Source organism: Thalassophryne amazonica, chromosome 12, assembly GCF_902500255.1.
Source record: "Thalassophryne amazonica chromosome 12, fThaAma1.1, whole genome shotgun sequence".
NCBI classification, from domain to species: Eukaryota; Metazoa; Chordata; class Actinopteri; order Batrachoidiformes; family Batrachoididae; genus Thalassophryne; species Thalassophryne amazonica.
The window spans coordinates 67061679-67081977 of record NC_047114.1 but is presented as its reverse complement, the minus strand read 5'-3'; positions in this window follow the sequence as shown (position 1 = coordinate 67081977).

Sequence of the window (20299 nt, the reverse complement as noted above, 5' to 3'; positions counted from 1 at the left end):
GAGGCGGCACCGGTCCGGGAGCACAGAGGGGTGAGGTGTGGTGAGGTTTGATCCTTGACACATGAAAGACCGGGTGGATCCGCAGTGAAGCCGGGAGTTGGAGCTTCACTGAGGCAGGGCTGAGGATTTTGAGGATCTTGTATGGTCCAATATACCTGTCCTTGAGTTTCGGGGAGTCCACCTGGAGGAGGATGTCCTTCGTGGATAGCCACACCTCCTGCCCGGGCTGGTAAGCAGGGGCCGGGGCTCTCCGGCGGTCTGCATGGGTCTGCGCCCTCGTCCGGGCCTTCAACAAGGCAGAACGGGCGGAGCGCCACACCCGACGGCACTTCTGCAGGTGGGCCTGGACCGAGGGCACACCGACCTCTCCCTCCACCACGGGAAACAATGGGGGCTGATACCCCAAATACACCTCAAATGGGGAGAGGCCGGTGGCAGAGGACACCTGGCTGTTATGCGCATACTTGATCCAGGCCAGATGTTCACTCCAGGCCGTCGGGTGTGCGGACGTCACACAGCGCAGGGCTTGCTCCAATTCCTGATTGGCTCGTTCTGCCTGTCCATTGGTCTGCGGGTGATACCCGGACGAGAGGCTCACAGTGGCCCCCAGTTCCCGGCAGAAGCTCCTCCAGACGTGTGTGGAAAACTGGGGACCATGATCAGAGACGATGTCGGTAGGTATACCATGCAGATGGACGACGTGGTGGACCAGGAGGTCTGCAGTCTCCTGGGCCGTGGGGAGCTTCGGGAGGGCCACGAAGTGGGCCGCCTTGGAGAACTGGTCCACTATCGTGAAGATGGTTGTCATGCCCCGGGACGGCGGGAGGCCCGTGACAAAATCCAGACCGATGTGGGACCAGGGGCGATGAGGCACAGGAAGTGGCTGAAGAAGTCCCTGTGCCTTCTGGTGGTCTGCCTTGCCCCTGGCACAGGTGGTGCAGGCCTGGATATATCCCCGGACGTCGGCCTCCAGGGACGCCCACCAGAAGCGCTGCCGGACCACTGCCACGGTCCTTCGCACCCCCAGATGACAGGAGAGCTTAGAACTGTGACAGAAATCGAAGACAGCAGCTCTTGCCTCTGGTGGGATGTAGAGTCTGTTCTTCAGCCCTGTTCCGGGGTCCGGGTTCCGTGCCAGGGCCTCCCGGACGGTCTTCTCCACGTCCCAGGTGAGGGTGGCCATGATATTGGACTCCGGAATGATGGGCTCCGGTGGATCCGACAGCTCAGTCTTGACTTCATCTTCATGCACCCGGGACAATGCATCCGATCTCTGGTTCTTGGTCCCGGGGCGGTAGGTGATTCGGAAGTCAAAACCCCCGAAGAACAGTGACCAGCGGGCTTGCCTGGGGTTCAGCCGCTTGGTGGTCCTGATATACTCCAGGTTCCGATGGTCAGTGAAAACCGTGAAAGGCACAGACGCTCCCTCCAACAGGTGTCTCCACTCCTCAAGAGCCTCTTTCACTGCAAGGAGTTCTCGATTGCCGACGTCATAGTTCCGTTCAGCTGGGGTCAACCTGCGAGAAAAGTAGGCACACGGGTGAAGAACCTTATCGGTCTCTCCGCTCTGGGATAGCACAGCTAATATCCCTGAGTCAGAGGCATCAACTTCAACCACAAACTGGCGGCTAGGGTCGGGCTGCACCAGAACTGGTGCAGACGAGAACCGGCGTTTCAACTCCTTGAACGCGGCTTTGCACCGATCCGACCAGGTGAAGGGGACTTTTGGAGAGGTCAGGGCTGTCAGGGGGCTAACTACCTGACTGTAGCCCTTAATGAACCACCTGTAGAAATTTGCAAAGTCGAGGAACTGTTGCAGCTTCCTACGGCTTGTTGGTTGGGGCCAATCTCTCACCGCCGCAACCTTGGCCGGATCAGGGGCGACGGAGTTGGAGGAGATGATGAACCCCAGGAAGGACAAAGAGGTGCGGTGAAACTCACACTTCTCACCCTTCACAAACAGCCGGTTCTCCATCAACCGCTGCAGGACCTGACGTACATGCTGGACATGAGTCTCAGGGTCCGGGGAAAAGATGAGTATGTCATCCAGATATACGAAGACGAATTGGTGCAGGAAGTCCCGCAAGACGTCATTTACCAATGCTTGGAACGTCGCGGGGGCGTTAGTGAGGCCGAACGGCATGACCAGGTACTCAAAATGACCTAATGGGGTGTTGAATGCCGTCTTCCATTCGTCTCCCTTCCGGATCCGAAGCAGGTAGTATGCATTCCTAAGGTCCAGTTTGGTGAAAATTTGGGCTCCAGGGGTGTGAACACTAAATCCAACAGGGGTAAAGGGTATCGATTACGAACCGTTATGTCGTTCAGCCCCCTGTAATCAATGCATGGACGGAGTCCGCCATCTTTCTTGCCCACAAAAAAGAAACCTGCACCCATCGGGGAGGTGGAATTCCGGATCAACCCGGCAGCTAATGAGTCCCGGATGTAGGTCTCCATTGATTCGCGCTCAGGACGTGAGAGATTGTACAGCCTGCTGGACGGGAACTCAACGCCCGGGACCAAATCAATGGCACAATCGTACGGACGGTGCGGGGGAAGGGTGAGCACCAGATCCTTGCTGAAGACGTCAGCAAGATCGTGGTACTCAACCGGCACCGCCGTCAGATTGGGAGGGACTTTAACCTCCTCATTAGCATGTACACCGGGAGGAACCGAGGATCCTAAACAATTCCAGTGGCAGGTTTCGCTCCACTAAGCCACAACCCCAGACGGCCAATCAATCCGGGGATTGTGTTTAATCATCCATGGGAAGCCCAAAATCACGCGGGAGGTAGAAGGAGTCACAAAAAACTCAATCTCCTCCCGGTGATTCCCAGACACTATCAGGGTTACAGGTAGTGTCTTGTGTGTGATAAAAGGGAGAAGAGTGCCATCTAGTGCTCGCACCCTCACTGGTGAAGAAAGCGCCACCAGAGGGAGCCCTACCTCCCTTGCCCATCTGCTATCCAGCAGATTCCCTTCTGACCCCGTGTCCACCAGTGCTGGGGCTTGAAGGGTTAAATCACCGCTCAGGATTGTAACTGGGAGTCGTGTTGAAAGATGTGTATGACCCACGTGAATGTTTTGACCCCCCCTCAGCCCAGTCTCTAAGGGCGGGCGTTTGTGTTTTGACCGTTTGAGGCAGTCTCTCTGCTGATGCTCACTCGAGCTGCAGACAAAGCACTCCCCGCGGACCAGCCTCCTCTGTCTGAATGTGGCCCTGCTCGTGTCCCTAGCATCGTCAGCAGGGGGAGCTGTAGCCACACGGAGCGCTGTGGCTGTGGAGCGTGGGGAAGACGGCTCCCTTTCGGACCCGGGAGGAAGAGGGACGGCTTGTGCCTGACCATGCCCTTCGCCTCGCTCCCGTCGGCATTCTTCTAACCGATTGTCCAATCGTATAACCAAATCGATAAGCTCAGCCAAATCCCGCGGTTCCTCCTTAGCCACCAGGTGCTCCTTCAGGACCGACGACAGTCCGTTTATGAAGGCGGCACGGAGAGCAGTCATATTCCAGCCGGATCTCGCAGCCGTGATGCGGAAGTCGACTGCATATTCGGCTGCGCTCCGGTGCCCCTGTCTCATTGACAGCAGCATGGTAGACGCGGTTTCGCCTCTGTTAGGGTGATCAAAAACAGTTCTGAGCTCCCTCACAAACCCAGTATAAGAGGCAAGGAGCCGTGAACTTTGTTCCCAAAGCGCTGTAGCCCAAAGCACTGTAGCCCAAGCGCGTGCCTCACCTCGAAGCAAATTAATCACGTAAGCCACCTTGCTGGCATCAGATGCGTACATCACGGGATGCTGTGCAAAGACGAGCGAACACTGCATAAGAAAGTCCACGCACGTCTCTACACAACCTCCATACAGCTCTGGGGAGCTTATGTATGCTTCAGGGGATGGTGGGGGGGGGTCGTTGAATGACCAGATGGTTGCTTGAATAGGCACAGATTGATTTCGGAGTGGTACAGAGACAACTTTTGACAGTTGCTTCACCAGTCACAGCTTCATTCTTCAACAGCACAGAAAAACCTTTGTAAGATAATGAGGGAAGCAAAAAAATATATATATCCATGATTATTATGAAAGCCCCCAAGCTTTAATTGCTGTGAGTCTGATGAGAGAAAATAGGTTTAAAAAAACAACTTTTGATGGTTGGTCCACCAGGCAGCGATGCATTTCTGGGTGGCACAACAAAAGCATTGTAAACTGGTCAGGGAATCCAACAAGGCCCCTTTGATGACTATGAAAAAACACATGCTTCAATGGCAATGAGTGTGACCTGAAAAAATAGGTAAAATACAACTTTTGATGGATGCTCCACCAGGTAGAGCTTCATTTCCCTGTGACACAAAGAAAAACATTGTAAACTTGTGAGGGAAGCCAACAAGACACCTATGCTGACTATGAATGTTCCCATGCTTCAGGCTGCGATAAGAGATAATGTGTGTAAAACATCTTTTGACAGTTGCTTTACCACACAATGCTTAATTTCTGAGTGGCACAGAAAAGGGCATTGGTAAAAACAAAAATCAAACCACGGAGGAGCCTTTGATGTGCAGATATTCCTTCAAGTGATTGGAGGATACATTCATGCCTGTAACTAAAGAAGTCCAGCACTGTACTTTAGGGATGCAGTTGGTTTACAAACCCATGCAAAGCTAATAAAATTAGATGTTATTTAATGATCCTTCACATTTTCTTATATTAAACCAAGACTAGATGATTTATCATCCTCCATCATCGTATCTGAGGTTATATCCAGTACGGGGAACTTCCAACTAATTCTAGGGTCCACTAGTCCTAGTCCTAGGGTACACTAGTCCTAGTGTCCCTAGCCCTAGGCTCCACTAGTCCTAGGGTCCACTAGTCCTGGTTAGGTTTAGGCTTAGGGGTTAGGGTGAACTTAAAGTCAGTAAGAAAGAACTTTATTAATTCCGAAGGAAATTGTTTAAAGGATGGAAAATCCCAAAGGAAATTATTTAATAATATAAAGAGGTTAGGACCAGTGAACCCTAGGACCAGTGGACCCGCCCCGCCAGTACTTGCAAAGTTTGCATACCTGTTTGCAGGAGAGAAAATCAAGACCACTACCCCACCCCCCAGTAGACTCTTAGTCCTTAAAGCAATCGATAATTTGCTTGATTGTAGTCTGAGGTCATACCTTCTCAAAGTGAGTCATTAAGGGCTAATAGGTATTCACGTCTCTCTGCCAGTTGTTTTTTAGCCAAACATAAACCAATTAGGCTTAATAGCTGTGTGTCCTTGTGTGCACATAAACAATAATATGTGTGAACCACTGGTTCTCCACACAGGTGTATTTACAAGATCTCTTTTACAAAAAGACTGCGTTTGAGCACAAGTTCGAACAGTATGCCCACTTTACGTTAATACTCTCTTGTGTTCTGTTCATCTTTGTCGCAGCACATCAGGTGAAATTGTCATTTGCTTAACCTCATTCGTGCAAGAATGCAGCTGAACTGTTCTGCAGTGGGACACGTCCATAAAAATGGTTGAAAATAAAGCGTGCAAAGGTGACGTGAGTTTATTTCACCCCGTTACTCATGTGAGTGCTTTAATGATGGATATATCTCAGTCGTAGGTCACTAATAGAGAAAAGAAGCAATGTTTCTGCAGCTTAAGAGCAACTTGTCTTTATTATTTGCACAAATCAAATATTTTCTCACTGAAAAACACCCAGATACATGCTTTCTACAGACTTTTTATTCATGATACATCCTTTGATTATTTGTGGGCTCATGCAGACATTAGATTTGAGCTGCGTGCTCACACATCCCCGAGCCTTAAAATTAAGCTGAATAAACCACATTTTAAACCAAAGATTCATGGTGTTGGAAAAAATTCAATCTGTTCAAATTCTCCCATGGGTATAAAATCCATTTAAAGAAGAATGAAATCATTATGGATGCAGGGGCTATTCCACCCCATCCCAACACTCGTTTGCATTTTTCCAAGCAATTAAGTACTTTGAATGCAAATTATACATCTATAGAACAATAAAACCAAAACCAACAGTCACAGGGTTGAAACTGCACCAAAAGTGCATAGACTCCACAGCCACATTTAAAACCATCAACAGAACAGAGAGAAAATATTCCAAATTTGCCATTTTTTAAAGATGTTGTATTGGCATGGTGTGTGTGTGTGTGTGGGGGGGGGGGGGGGGGGTGAACATTTGACTTTGACCTCATGACTTCTAACCTGGTATAAGATACGATACGATACACTTTACACTTTTTACACTTTCCCAAAGGGAAATTTGTCTTGGACTTCAAGTGCTTTGCAAACATTTCTGTCTCAAAAATCAATAAATACAACAACAAAACAGTTCACTGCTTGCATGCCTATGGAAAATTCATCAGCATTTTCTACATTTCCCATAATATAATTTACAATTAAAACAGCATAATAAAACAGATTAAAACCAGATCAAAACTGATAAGTTAAAAGTACACACCTTACTATATAGGCCCAATGTACAGTAGTGTTCAGAATAATAGTAGTGCTATGTGACTAAAAAGATTAATCCAGGTTTTGAGTACATTTCTTATTGTTACATGCGAAACAAGGTACCAGTAGATTCTCACAAATCCAACAAGACCAAGCACTCATGATATGCACACTCTTAAGGCTATGAAATTGGGCTATTAGTAAAAAAAAGTAGAAAAGGGGGTGTTCACAATAATAGTAGCATCTGCTGTTGACGCTAAAAACTCAAAACTATTATGTTCTAACTGCTTTTTTAGCAATCCTGTGAATCACTAAACTAGTATTTAGTTGTATAACCACAGTTTTTCATGATTTCTTCACATCTGCGAGGCATTAATTTTGTTGGTTTGGAACCAAGATTTTGCTCGTTTACTAGTGTGCTTGGGGTCATTGTCTTGTTGAAACACCCATTTCAAGGGCATGTCCTCTTCAGCATAAGGCAACATGACTTCTTCAAGTATTTTGACATATCCATACCCGGTATGCGATATATAGGCCCAGCACCATAGTAGGAGAAACATGCCCATATCATGATGCTTGCACCATCATGCTTCACTGTCTTTACTGTGAACTGTGGCTTGAATTCAGAGTTTGGGGGTCGTCTCACAAACTGTCTGTGGCCCTTGGACCCAAAAAGAACAATTTTACTCTCATCAGGCCACAAAATATTCCTCCATTTCTCTTTAGGCCAATTGATGTGTTCTGTGGCAAATTGTAACCTCTTCTGTACATGTCTTTTATTTAACAGAGGGACTTTGCGGGGGATTCTTGCAAATAAATTCGCTTCACACAGGCGTCTTCTAACTGTCACAGCACTTACAGGTAACTCCAGACTGTCTTTGATCGTCCTGGAGCTGATCAGTGGGTGAGCCTTTGCCATTCTGGTTATTCTTCTGTCCATTTTGATGGTTGTTTTCCATTTTCTTCCACGCGTCTCTGGTTTTTTTGTCCATTTTAAAGCACTGGAGATCATTGTAGATGAACAGCCTATAATGTTTTGCACCTGCTTATACATTTTCCCCTCTCCAATCAACTTTTTAATCAAACTACGCTGTTCTTCTGTACAATGTCTTGAACATCCCATTTTCCTCAGGCTTTCAAAGAGAAAAGCATGTTCAACAGGTGCTGGCTTCATCCTTAAATAGGGGACACCTGATTCGCACCTGTTTGTTCCACAAAACTGACGAACTCACTGACTGAATGCCACACTACTATTATTGTGAACACCCCCTTTTCTACTTTTTTTACTAATAGCCCAATTTCATAGCCTTAAGAGTGTGCATATCATGAATGCTTGGTCTTGCTGGATTTGTGAGAATCTACTGAATCTACTGATACCTTGTTTCCCATGTAACAATAAGAAATATACTCAAAACCTGGATTAATCTTTTTAGTCACATAGCACTACTATTATTCTGAACACTACTGTACTTGCCCAGTTTGATCAAAATTTAACAAGGTGTTTTTAAGATATCTTGCTAAGTTATAAACAACAGTGGCCACCGCGACCCTGCGATTAGCAACGAGGCTTCACAATCAACTTTACAGGTCTGTCAGTCATTTGAACAAAACTGCTCATCTAAAAGGAACATTTCTATTTTAAATAATTACACTAGTTTGTGGCGTAAAAAAAAAAAAAAAAAAAACCTTTGCAATGTGCTTTTGTATGAAAACTCTCCTTCTTCGATCATTCATTTCCAAACACATGGAAACTACTGCATATCTGGCCAGTGTGCCAGCAAAATATTCTGCAATGGAACATTCAGGGAAGCACAATGAGAGTGGTCATTGTCATTTGAGCCACAGCGAGGATGGCCATTATGCAGCTGATGAAAGTGGTTTTCAATTCCTTTTGCCTTTTTGGCCTTTTTAAAATGAAGTACTGACCTACTTGTAACAAGTTGAAATGGTCTATGAGTTGTGAACATTTCCACCAAGGACTGCCCACACCCCCACCTCACCTACCCCACCTGAAGACTACCATCATTTGAGATGGCTTATAAAGGAAAAATGGTCCAATCCAAAAGAACAAGGGCTGAGTTCTTAACCCGGACAAGTTACCCAGGGAGCCAAGTTCCTTTGTTTCTCTAAATGCCACATAGAGAATAAACCATTGATGTAGGCAGAGAAGTCAGGGAATGGCTTGTGTCAAAATTCTGTGATTAGACAAGGTTTACATCAGTGCTTGTAACAGGATTGTTTTATCACACGCTGTTTGTTGTCTAACAGCTTCGAATCCTGCAGAAAGACACTTTAACAGCCTCATTACGTTGATGTCTCTCTTTGCTGAAGAAAAGACAGATTGTGAGAATTTATTCGACAGCTTCAATGTGAAGACTGACGTCGAATGGATAGAGAGGTGTTTGTGATTGTGAAGAGGTGGGTTGGAAGTGCGGTGTGAAGGCTGGATGACACGGCGAAGTGGCGAGAGCGAGAAAAGTTGTGAAACAGCAAATTTGCAGTTGGCTAATGAGTACACCGAGGGGCAGATTATTTATTTATTTCCTGAACTTGTTTCGTTAAGAGAAGGGCACTGCAATTAGCTTTGAGGAGATGACATCCCTGAGCACCCTTGTGCTCGGGCTGCAAGGCAACACGAGGGCCCTGAATGAAATATTAAACAACCTGTAGGGCCCGATGCGAGGGAGACGGGAAATAGCGTCACCCGCCTGACCCGCAGTGACATTTCTAAAGCCAGCTGGAGCTACATTATGTGAGAGATATGGCCGAATTGGAATCCATCGTGCCTGAGAAAAAAAAAAGAAAAGAAAAAGGTTATGTGGTCTGATGGCTTCGCAGGTGCGGCTATGCATATCAAACAGAATCTGTTATTTCCTCATGCACCATTTCATAATACAAACACACATTTTCTGCACACATTCCATGCAGCTGCTGATTAGCATAGGCCGGAATAGCAAAAAGAGAGACAGAGAGAGAGATCAAAGCCAACACCTCAACACTTCTACACCAGAAATTCCTATTTGTTCACCTTCATTAAATGAGGCTGTGTGTTCTAAACAAGAAAGGGTAGAGACTCATTTGAAATGTCAGCCTTCTGAGATATTAATTGGCACTGAGGCCCTCCAATCAAGGGAACAAAACAGTGTGTCCACAGAGGTGAGCGGTAATGAGGTGTGCTTTGTGTGTCGGGAGGGCGAAGTTTGGCCGACTGAATTTACGGCGTGTCAGACCAGACTATAAGTCACTTCACTCCATGAGAGCAGCATCCTTCCAATTTGCAGTGTGTAGGATTCCAGCGCGGGAAGATGAATCAAGCCGCAGCGCTGTATTCTTAACACCAGCTTTTCGGCTACAGTGCTCGTTCCATGTACTGCTTTTTTAATCGTCTTGCAACAGATAATATGCGATTAAAAAACGTGTGCGCTTATAGTGGCAACATGGAAAATCTTTTCATTTTTTTGATTTCACTGCTTAAATCTATACTCTGGCGGTTTCATATTTGCACATGCTGCATTATTTACACGTAAAAACAGATGTAAAAATGTCAGCTCAGTAAAACACTGATCTTGCAGGATATCACTCAGTTCCTGTTATGTTTCTTGCTTCAGGCTACTTCCTATTATTCTTGGTGTTTTCATTTTCCTCTGTGTCTTTTGTGCTCCTCTGTCTCTCACTGTACATGTTTGTGTCTGACCTACACACCTGTTTCCAATTCCCCCTCATCCCAGCTGTTGTTCATTTACTCATTATGATATATTCACCACAGTTTTTCACTCCCTGTTTGGTTTTTGTTCTCCATCTCACATGCCGTCTCCCATCTCCTTGTGTTCTCTGTGTTCCTGCTTTTCTGTTCTGCTCCTCGCCTCCAGCATCTTCTCCCCATCTGGTGGCAACATTCCCCAGTCACTGCTGCCTCCAATCTGGTGTCTATACATCTATGGGTACCACTTTCATTCTCCTTGTTCATCGCTCTGGTTTCTCAGCCCGCCTCCCTTCCCTTTCACTTCATTCATAAATACATTTTTGTTTTCTTCTACCATTTCTGAGTCTGTGTCCTGAGTTTGGATTCAGTTTTGCATTATCCATGACAGAACAAGATTCCCAACATGACTTCAGCAGACAAAGACTCACATCACCCTACTTGGCTTTCAGTATTTCGCATGAAGACGTTGAAGTAAGGTACTGCATCTGAGGTCCTGCCGACACTGTACCAGACCATCGTGGTGAAGAGAGAACTGAGCCAGAAGGTGGGACTCTCCATTTACCAGTCAATCTTCACTAAAATGTCATATCCCAATGAACTGTGGGATATGACCTAAAGAACAAGGTCACAGATAGAAGCAGCGGAAATGGAATTCCTCCATTGGGTATCTGGACTTAAACTCAGGGACAGTGTGATGACCTCAGATATCCAGGATGCACTTTGAATAGAGCCACTGCTTCTTCGAAAAGAACTTGCTGAGTTGGTTTAGGCATCTAGTGATGATGCCTCCTGGTTTCACTATGAAGGTCTTCCAGCCAGGTCAAACTGGGAGGAGGCCCCATGAATACCCAGGACACAGGGAATATATGTACTATCTGTCTTGGGAATGCCATAGCATCCCCCAGGAAGCATTAGAGGACTTGGCAAAGAATAGTTAAGTGTGGTCTAAGCTGCTTGATTTGCTGCCACTGCAACTCAGACAAGTGGAAGAAAATGAATGAATGAATTAATTAAAGTAAGCATAATCCCAAGGCCCATTGGCGTACATGTTTATGTCTGGATTCTGTAGCATGAAGTAGATGAAATTCTACTTTTACCCATGCAAAAGATGCCAGTGTGATGAAGGTTACTTCACTACCTAAGACTGGTACCCATTTATAGCTCGGTGTACTGACACATTGCCAAAGGGCACAGACATGCAAGATGAACAGGATTTGTATTCTAGGTCTACAGATTGGCAGCATAGCTCCTCATCCACTAAGCTGCCCTGCTTTAGATGGATCACATGGATCAGATCAATATTCATTGAATTCAATTCATAGATGAACCCACACACACTCATCACAGCACACAAAGCTCACAAAAGAAATATTATTTATGTAAGACACACAGGGCCTGATCTATGCTAACAACTGGTTTTTGGACTCATTTCTAGGTACTACAGACGTCACATACTGGCCAGTGATAGCTCACTCCCGTAGTGAATATATGACCTGGAATAATTTGTTTGTTTTAAACAGTCCCGACTGCCTCTACAGTGGTGGGTGAGGACTATTCTTTTCCAAAGGCAGGATAATATTACTTGTGCAACTCCAACACCACGAATGATCTATTAATTATTTCCAAAGGATGCTCATTTTCATTCAGGATCAACATATCCTGGACACTTTGTCAGACATAGCCAACACTGCAGGACAGTTAACCTGTTTCTCCTGTTTTTGTTAAAGCATGTTTTTTTCCCCCCAAAGCCAACTCCTACAATTTATTCAGTCCCAATGGGATACTTATCAATTTCCCCTCTGTCTCCACACAACTTCTCCAGCCTGTCAGGTGCCACCAACTTCTGTCCAGCACCCCCCCATGCAATTCTGATTTGTCTTGTTCTCAACTTTTCTAAGACAAACCATTTTGATCTGTCCCAATATCACTCCACCAGGAGAGGGTTCAAACAGACTCCATACCAATCTCTACTCCAGCTGTCACTCCAGTTTGTCTTCTCACTCAGTCCATCTCCATGCCTAAAACGTGCACCTTGTTCCATCACCATGCACATTCTGAGTTGGAACTCAGCAGCAAATTTGATTCCAGACCTGCATGTTATGAGCCAGAGAAAACGCTTCAGATAAAAAAAAAATATTAAAAACCAAACAGTGTTGTCTGACCTGGAACAGCTGCATTGGGTGCTCTCCGCTCATGCAGAATTAACACTGCATGATTTTAAACTCAACTTCCACTGTGCTCCTCAATTAAAAAAAAAAATATATATATATATATATATATTAAATGCATAAGTCCAAATCACGTGGACGGGAGTCCTAAAACCTGCTGTAACTGCATACACGGCCAAGCCAAAAGTAGCTGTGCCACTTCCAGAAGTGGCTGTTTCACTCTGGTCATCTCGACTATTTCGGCATGCTCCCAGAACAGTTTATGCATGTCTAACACCGGGAATGTAAGACCATCATTTTTTTTTTTTTTTTTTTTCCCCCAATTCACTCACAATGTAGTTTTATGGCTCACCCACCCCTCTCACAGTTCTCTCATGAATGTCGCACAGTAGGAGTCCCAGTGAGTACATTCATCCAGCAAAGGCTCTGGGAGCATATTGGGAGAACCCTTGTCTCCTTGCCAACTTTGGACAATTCAAAATTTTTGCACACATGATCTCCATTGTGTGACTCAAGTGAGTTAATTGTGACGCCCAACAAACGTCGCACAGAATCAAAAGATTAACTCACAACTGCCATTCACACACTGTTGGAGCAACCCAAAATAGGACCACGAGGCATGTCCTTGTAAATCTCAAGGTGGTGCCCCATACTTCTTTAGCCTTTGAGCTGGTGTAATGTGCCTCTCCTGCCTCTTCTAATCCTGTACTCCAACTGGTGAAGGAGCCATACATTCCTGATCCAGAGGTGGAGGTCCTGCTGTGTATTTTTTATGTTTCTGCTGCTGTTATTACCCTCAGCCTGGTGGAGAACACTACTGCACCGGTTCCCCCTCTTAGCAGTGGCATACTCGGTCTTCAGTTCTGTCTAGATGCATTCAACCTCAGTGGCATTGACCTTATTGCTGTTGCCTGCTTCCATCTGGGCAGTGATTATAAGATGCCTTTGTCAGATTCTTATCTCCTAGCCAGCTCCCAGTTGCTTCAGCTCTGTTCCAGCCTCCTGGCAGACACCTTCACCCCAGTTCTGCTGCTCAGTGGTCCACCAGATATCTCAGCTCTGCTCACGTTTGGGCCATGGCTGGTCTGCTGTTTCCTTTGACAGCAGCTATCTTGGTTCTTTTACTGACTTCATGATAGCTGCTCAGTGGCCTCCAGGTATCTCTCTTCTCCAGCCTCCCAACCAGCCTCCTGATGGCTTTACTTTAGCTGGCCTGATTGTCACTGTGCAGACCTGCTGTCTGGCCTTAATCTATGGAAGTAAATCTGTGCCATCACAGTTTGAGTTTGAATTTTTAAGATTGAATGTTTTTAGCATCAAAATTAGAGTTTGAAGTTGAATTTCTAAGGTTGAATTTGTTTAGCATCCAAATATTCAGCCTCAAAAACTTCTATTATTATACTTTTCTATTTTTTGAGGTAGAATTTTTTAGTTTTTTTTTTTTTTTTTTTTTGAGGTTGAATTCTTTTTTTTTTGTTGTTTTGTTTTGTTTTGTTTTTTTGTTTTTTTGGGGTTTTTTTGGTTGATTTTTTGAGGCTGAATATTTTGATGCTAAACAAATTCAACCTTAGAAATTCAACTTCAGACTCTGATTTTGATGCTAAAAAAATTCAACCTTAAAAATTCAAATTCAGACTTTCATTGGACGGATTTACTTCCATATTAGTCACTCTTCCTGTTTAGTGTCATTTATGCCTCCCTTCCTCCTTCTTTGGTTGGGATAACGGTGTTATTAATAATGGAGCAGGTCTCAGCCTCACAATATCTAAATTCTGGGTCTGTTTAGTGCATATAGGGCTATCTGCCAGTGAACAGTTTAGTAACCTGTGTGCTTTTCTGTTGATCTCCGCTGGTGAACTAATGCCTTAGGTGCTGTTATTTCCGGCGAGCTGATTTTGTTCTTTCTTTCTTTTGGGAGGGATGCGGCAAGCTGAAGAACTGGTGATGAACAGAGTGGTATCCTGCCAATGTCATCTGCAACATCAAATAGGAATCAAGGCCTTAAGACATTGTGGTTTTGTCTCAGAGATGGACTTTTTAATTTTACAAATACCTACTGATTGTGAATTCTGTTCAATTTTTTATTTATGTATTTGTTTATTGTAGCTGTTTGCAACTTTGTAACTGTTAAAATGGCCTAAGCAGTGGGTCACGCCTCTGGCATTTTTCATGAAGAATCCTCGAGCAGACTAGCCTCAGAGGGAGTTTTTCCTTACTATGCTTACTCAGGGAGATTGGTAAGGCTAGACATTTCCGGTATGAAACACCTTGAGACAGCTTTGTTATGATTTGGTGCTATATAAATAAATTAAATTGAATTGAGGCTGTTCCTCGAAGGGGGATACTGTCATGCTTTTGACTACATCTGTGGACCTTCTTCCTTTCTTTCTTAGCATTTTTATTTTTCCATGTCTTCTGTGCCCCTTGTCTATGCCTCAGTATGCATATTTGTATCTGTGATGGGAATTTTGCTTCTCTGTCCCAGTTCTTTGACCTACACACCTGTTATTCATTCACATATCATCCCATCTGTCACCCATGTATTCATAATTCACAGTATATTAACTCTAGTTCATTTGGTTTTGTTCCCCACAGCTTTGGTCATTGTCTCCGATATCTATGTCAGTTTGTCTCTCTGTTCTCTATCCAGCATACCGTCTCCCATCTCCTCATCTCTGCTGTTTCCTGGCTTTGTCTCCCTGCTTTTCTGCGTCTCACCTCCAGCATCTTCTCCACGTATGCTTTCAGCTCTCTTTGCTGCTTACAGTCTGCCCACACATCACTGCTCATGGTTTGCTGTCTGCATATCCTTGGTCATTGCCTTCATTTTTCTTGTCAGTCCTTGCATGTTCTTCAGCCCACCTTTCTTCCTTGCAAAATCTCTCCCCGTCTGCCCCATCATTTCTGCATCCATGTCCTACATTTGGGTTCAGTTGTCCATTAGTCATGATGGAGCTTTGGCTATGTGAATGGCACAGTTGAATAAGAGCAATACTTTATCATGCTTTGCATTTCTGTTATTTTGTTGCTTTGGCGTTTGAAAAAAAAAAAAGGAAAAGCATAGCCACATTAGGAATTTTTACCAGGGCTAGACATTACAACTGGTTCCAAGGCCTGACAAAACTTTTTAAGCTTTGGGCCAATTTAGGCAGTCTTAAAGTTCACCGACTTTGTCAGCTACCAGAGAACCTGAGTGCTTAGTAGATCAGCTTAATGATGCAAATACTTATGTCCATGGCTTGCCTTCATTCCCAGTGGCTCCTTTCCCTATAGCACATGTGCTCTTTAGTTGGGCAAGAAGACATCGCTTTGTTTCATTACTTTCCTCTGAAAAAGGAAGTTGTTTCCCTACAGAATGCCTGGTCCTGGTAGAACGTGGCTGTCTGAAGCCAGTTAAAAATTGGGAAGCATGCTTTTGTGAAAACCCCACAGTGACAAAACCAGCATGGGATCATGCAAATTATATAATATATAGAGAATTTTGGCTGTGTTCTGTTTTATTGCACTCGACATGCATCAGTGTGCAAAAACCCTTCATGTCCTACCCCAATAGATAAAGTCTTAAAGACAGTGCAAGTATTATCTTCAGGTCATGGCTACATTGTGTGTTCATGTTGATTTTCATTTTGGTATCCATGTTCACAAAATGAAGGACATGTCCCAAAAATGTGTGTGTAGCATTGCGTGTACCGTTTCAATCTATAACTCACTCATCTTCAACTGCTTACTCCAACTGAGGGTCACGGGGGGCTGGAGCCTATCCCAGCAGTTATAGGGTGTGAGGCAGGGTGCACCCTGAACAGGATGCCAGTCTGTCGCAGGGCCACAGATAGACAAACAAACACATTCACACACGCACAAACAATTTAAAGTTTCCAATCCACCTAACCTGCATGTGTTTGGATGTGGGAGGAAACCGAAGAACCCTGAGGGAACCCATGCAAACATGGGGAGACCATGCAAACTCCAGAGGTGGGAATCGAACCCATGACCTTCTTGCTGTGCTAACCACTAAGCCACTGGGTATGTGTGTTTGGGGTGGGGTGCGCAAATTTCCACTAGAGAATTTAGAAAATTTGTAATGTCATGAATAAAAATGGATTACAAAAAAATCTAAGGGTCTTTTCACACATGATCTGGAACAAGGTCTGAACCAAGGTTTGTGCTTTTTTAAGTTTTGTCTGGGCAGTTTGGTTTCACACCACAGTGTTGCAATCAAACTAAAGAACTTTTCACAACATACTTGCATCCTGATGTCATCATCTATACAGGCTGTGTCGAGCCAGACTTGGCATTGATGGGCTTGTAAACACATCTGATGTTGGCTTGTTGTCAATGTGGTGTGTAGTTCCAGATCAAAAAAGTTTGAAAATTAATGAACAGATTGTTGCTGAATGATCACTTTTTCCATTTGTCTTTTTCCATGAGCCTTGAGCCACTTGCTCAGGGTTGTTTGTTTGTTTTTTTCTTTCACCGGCTGATAAAACCATCACTGGAGAGGACCTCCCTGAAAATTTAACATTTTATTTTCTTTTTTTGGAGTGACCTGTGAGTGATTTCACAGACCTTGCTGTCAATAGGGTAATATTTTCAACTGCTGCCCGCCACAGCAATGCACAAAACAGATGTTTTATCTTTCACAAGGAGAAAAGAGGAGTGGCACCTGCCTCCTTCCTGTCATTTGTCTGAAAGTCTGAATTATCCAAAGTGTTTTTACACTGCAAACACACCAGACCATGGTTCAGTTTAATACTGTATGGACTGAGATCACATCTTTAGTAGGACCATACTGTGGTCCTTTGTTCAAAACTTGTGTACTACCTGCTACTATTGTTATGGCAGGATGGCAATAAGGGCTACACTAACTTAGGGTGTACACACTGATCCCTTCCATAAAAGGTTTGGAAACCACTGCTTCAACAGACCTGGTGCCTGTTTGTTCCCACATGTGATGCAAGCAGCATGCAGATAAAATAAAATAAAAATATCCTTCGGCTCTTATTTTGGCATCATATGGCAACATTAAATAATTAACATCTTTTACTCCACTTTCTATGAATGGAAAAGATGTCACAGGCATGAAAAATACAAATACATTTTTAAACGAGAGCAACGCAGTCATAGAGGGCCAACCTCTGCCAACACTAGCTTCCAATTCCGCAAATGTTTAACTTGGGAAAAATTTTAAGATGAAAGTCCTGTTAGAAGTGGCTTTTCATAAGGTAAAATATAATACAAAATATCGATCAAAAGGCCTTTTCAATGTTAAAATCTAATATTCACTAAATCCGCAATACAGATCAGATGTGAATCAAGTAGTCTATTAATTGAGTGCCAGTTTGCACCCCATTCTCACGAATGAGAGTGATTGAGGCACTTTTGATTGAGATGTAATGCAAAATGTACATCAAATAGACATTTCAATATTAAATTCAAATGTCCCCAAAATCCACAATCCAAATCAGATCCGGATCAAACTTTGTCAGGAAATAGTGAGTCCCAGTCTACACTTCACTTTCAAACATGAGAGTAAGTGGGGCACATTTGGTTAAGATATTGTCAGGGTTAGGGGTTTGGGTGGAACTGAACCATTTCGGACTATGGACCCAAACGTAGGGAGCTGGGCACGGAAAGGAGTACAAAAGGAAAATATATTTATTTATAATAAATAAACAAAAATAGCTGCACTGGGGAATGCCTGCAGTATGGAGAGTGGTCCACCTTCTAGCAGTGAAAATAGGGAGCTGTAGTATCCCGAGCCAGTCTTGAAGGAATATGTCGACAAAGGATTCTGAGACCAGGGCCAGGTGGGACGCTCGCCTCTGTAACCAGGAACTGAGCTTAAGCTGCAGGAAGCTTCGCCGTGATAGGCGCACAGCTTGAAAACGCGTTCAAGGTCAGCAGTCAGGCTTGGTCCTTCGGGTTTCTGTCTTGATCATGGACAACCAGGAAAGCAAGGCACAAACAGCAAAACGTCTCTGGATCTAAGATCTGAGAAGCATCAGGCATGGCTCATGGAAGTATCTGGCAAACTTCTAAAAGCAGTCTAGAGTTTATATAGTCACTCACATAATCAGTCACTCATAGAATTCAGGTGAGAGAATAAAACTGAGGTCCCCATCTAGTGGGGAGCAAAACACATGACAGAAGTTAAAAACAGAGTTCAGGGCTGAGGCCAGGGGGAAATCCTGACAGATATAAAATATACATTAAATGGGGTTTTATGTTAAATTTAAGTGACCACAAAATCTGTAATCCGGATCAGATCCAGATCAAACTTTGTCGGGCGATAAGGACACAATCCTACATAACGCTTTAAATATGAAAGAAATTTGATCTTTAGTTATGAATTTTTCCACATTCATTCAGTGTTAAAGGATAGGATTTTTTCCATTTTTCCAAGATTTTCCTATCTTTGACCTTTGACCTACGGCCTTGAAAATGTAATCACTTCTTTGCCTATCAGGATATGAATCCTCTGTAAAAATTTCATAATGATAAAATTGGGGGTTACAGGCTGTTCACAAACAACAAATCGAACAGGTGAAAACAGGTGGAGGCCATTCAGTGACTGAAAAAGCATACGACTGCAGTGTGGTTATACTTACTTTCGGCTGTTTCTGACTCCTCTCAAGTAAACTCATACTGAGCTCTGTCACACAAGCTCTGGATTATAAATATAATCAAACAAATACTTATAGTGAGTCCATAACCATCCATCCATTGTTTATACCCTCTTGCTCAAATAATGTGTCACAGGGTGGGGTGTATGGCGGGCTGGCACCTTTCCCAGCATCATAGGGTATTGAGGTAGGGTAACAAGGTCATGATGCAGGGTCACATATACACAGATAAACCCCTTCATACTTGCCTGCACATAAGTTTATATATTCCAAAATGTTCACTATGATTGTGCTTTGCCAGCTGGAGTAGCTAAACCATCCAGTAAAAACACAATAACAAAAGTGAGTGAGGCACTTACACACATGCACACACCCATAAAGGCCAAACAGAATGAACACTTGAAAAAATTACATCCATAAACGTTCACAGACACAGAGTGAGAATCAAAGTCATGACCAAAGACAAATGATGGGGAAAGATTGAGCAGGGACAAAAGCAGCTGAAGTGCAAGCTGGTGTAGATGCAAACACATGCACACACATTCATGCACAACTACTGCATGAGGTGCATGTGGCCAAAATAACGCAGCTGCATCACACTTGCAGTGTGTTGCAGGGGTGTGATATGGATGTTGCCACATGCTTACTAGTCCTGTTTGCAAATTCTAAAATGAATCAATCAAGTCAAGCCTGCCACATTTACTACATCACAGAACAACCGTGGGTCCTGGAGGGCAACCACCAGGTGGACATCCATCCCATTCCAGCTCTCAAAAGTGACCATCTATCTTCCTCAGCTGTTGGAGTCCTTACTACTGAGGCACCTGGCGTGCAGGATCATGCTCAGAGAAATGTGCCATATGGCCAAAATGGCACAGCTGACACGTCCTCACATGCAGTAGTCTCAAATTAATGGTTGATTCAACAGGCAGGGCATCCCCTATGACCAGAGGGAAGCAAGGAAAATGATATTTGATTGTCTATAAGGAAAGCCTGCATACACTATAAAAACCAGGAGGAGTGCCTTTGCTGCCTAAAGTTGTGACAAGTGACCCGATGGTCACTGATGAAATTTCAAGGTAATGTTAGAGCATTGCTGAGAGCAATAAAGTGAAGTATGAATGACCTTCCATTTGTTTCCTATGACTGTTTTATGCAGCACAATATTTTAAAAGCAAACAAAGTATCCCAGAGCTAAATAATGCTGCAACTCTCTGAAATGAGCAGACCTTCAGCAACCTGCTAAACATACATATTTAAGGCAGAGTGAAACAAAACTGTGCTGAGAAGAGTTAGAAATACATTTTAAAATGTAAAATGTATTTCTTACATCTGCACAT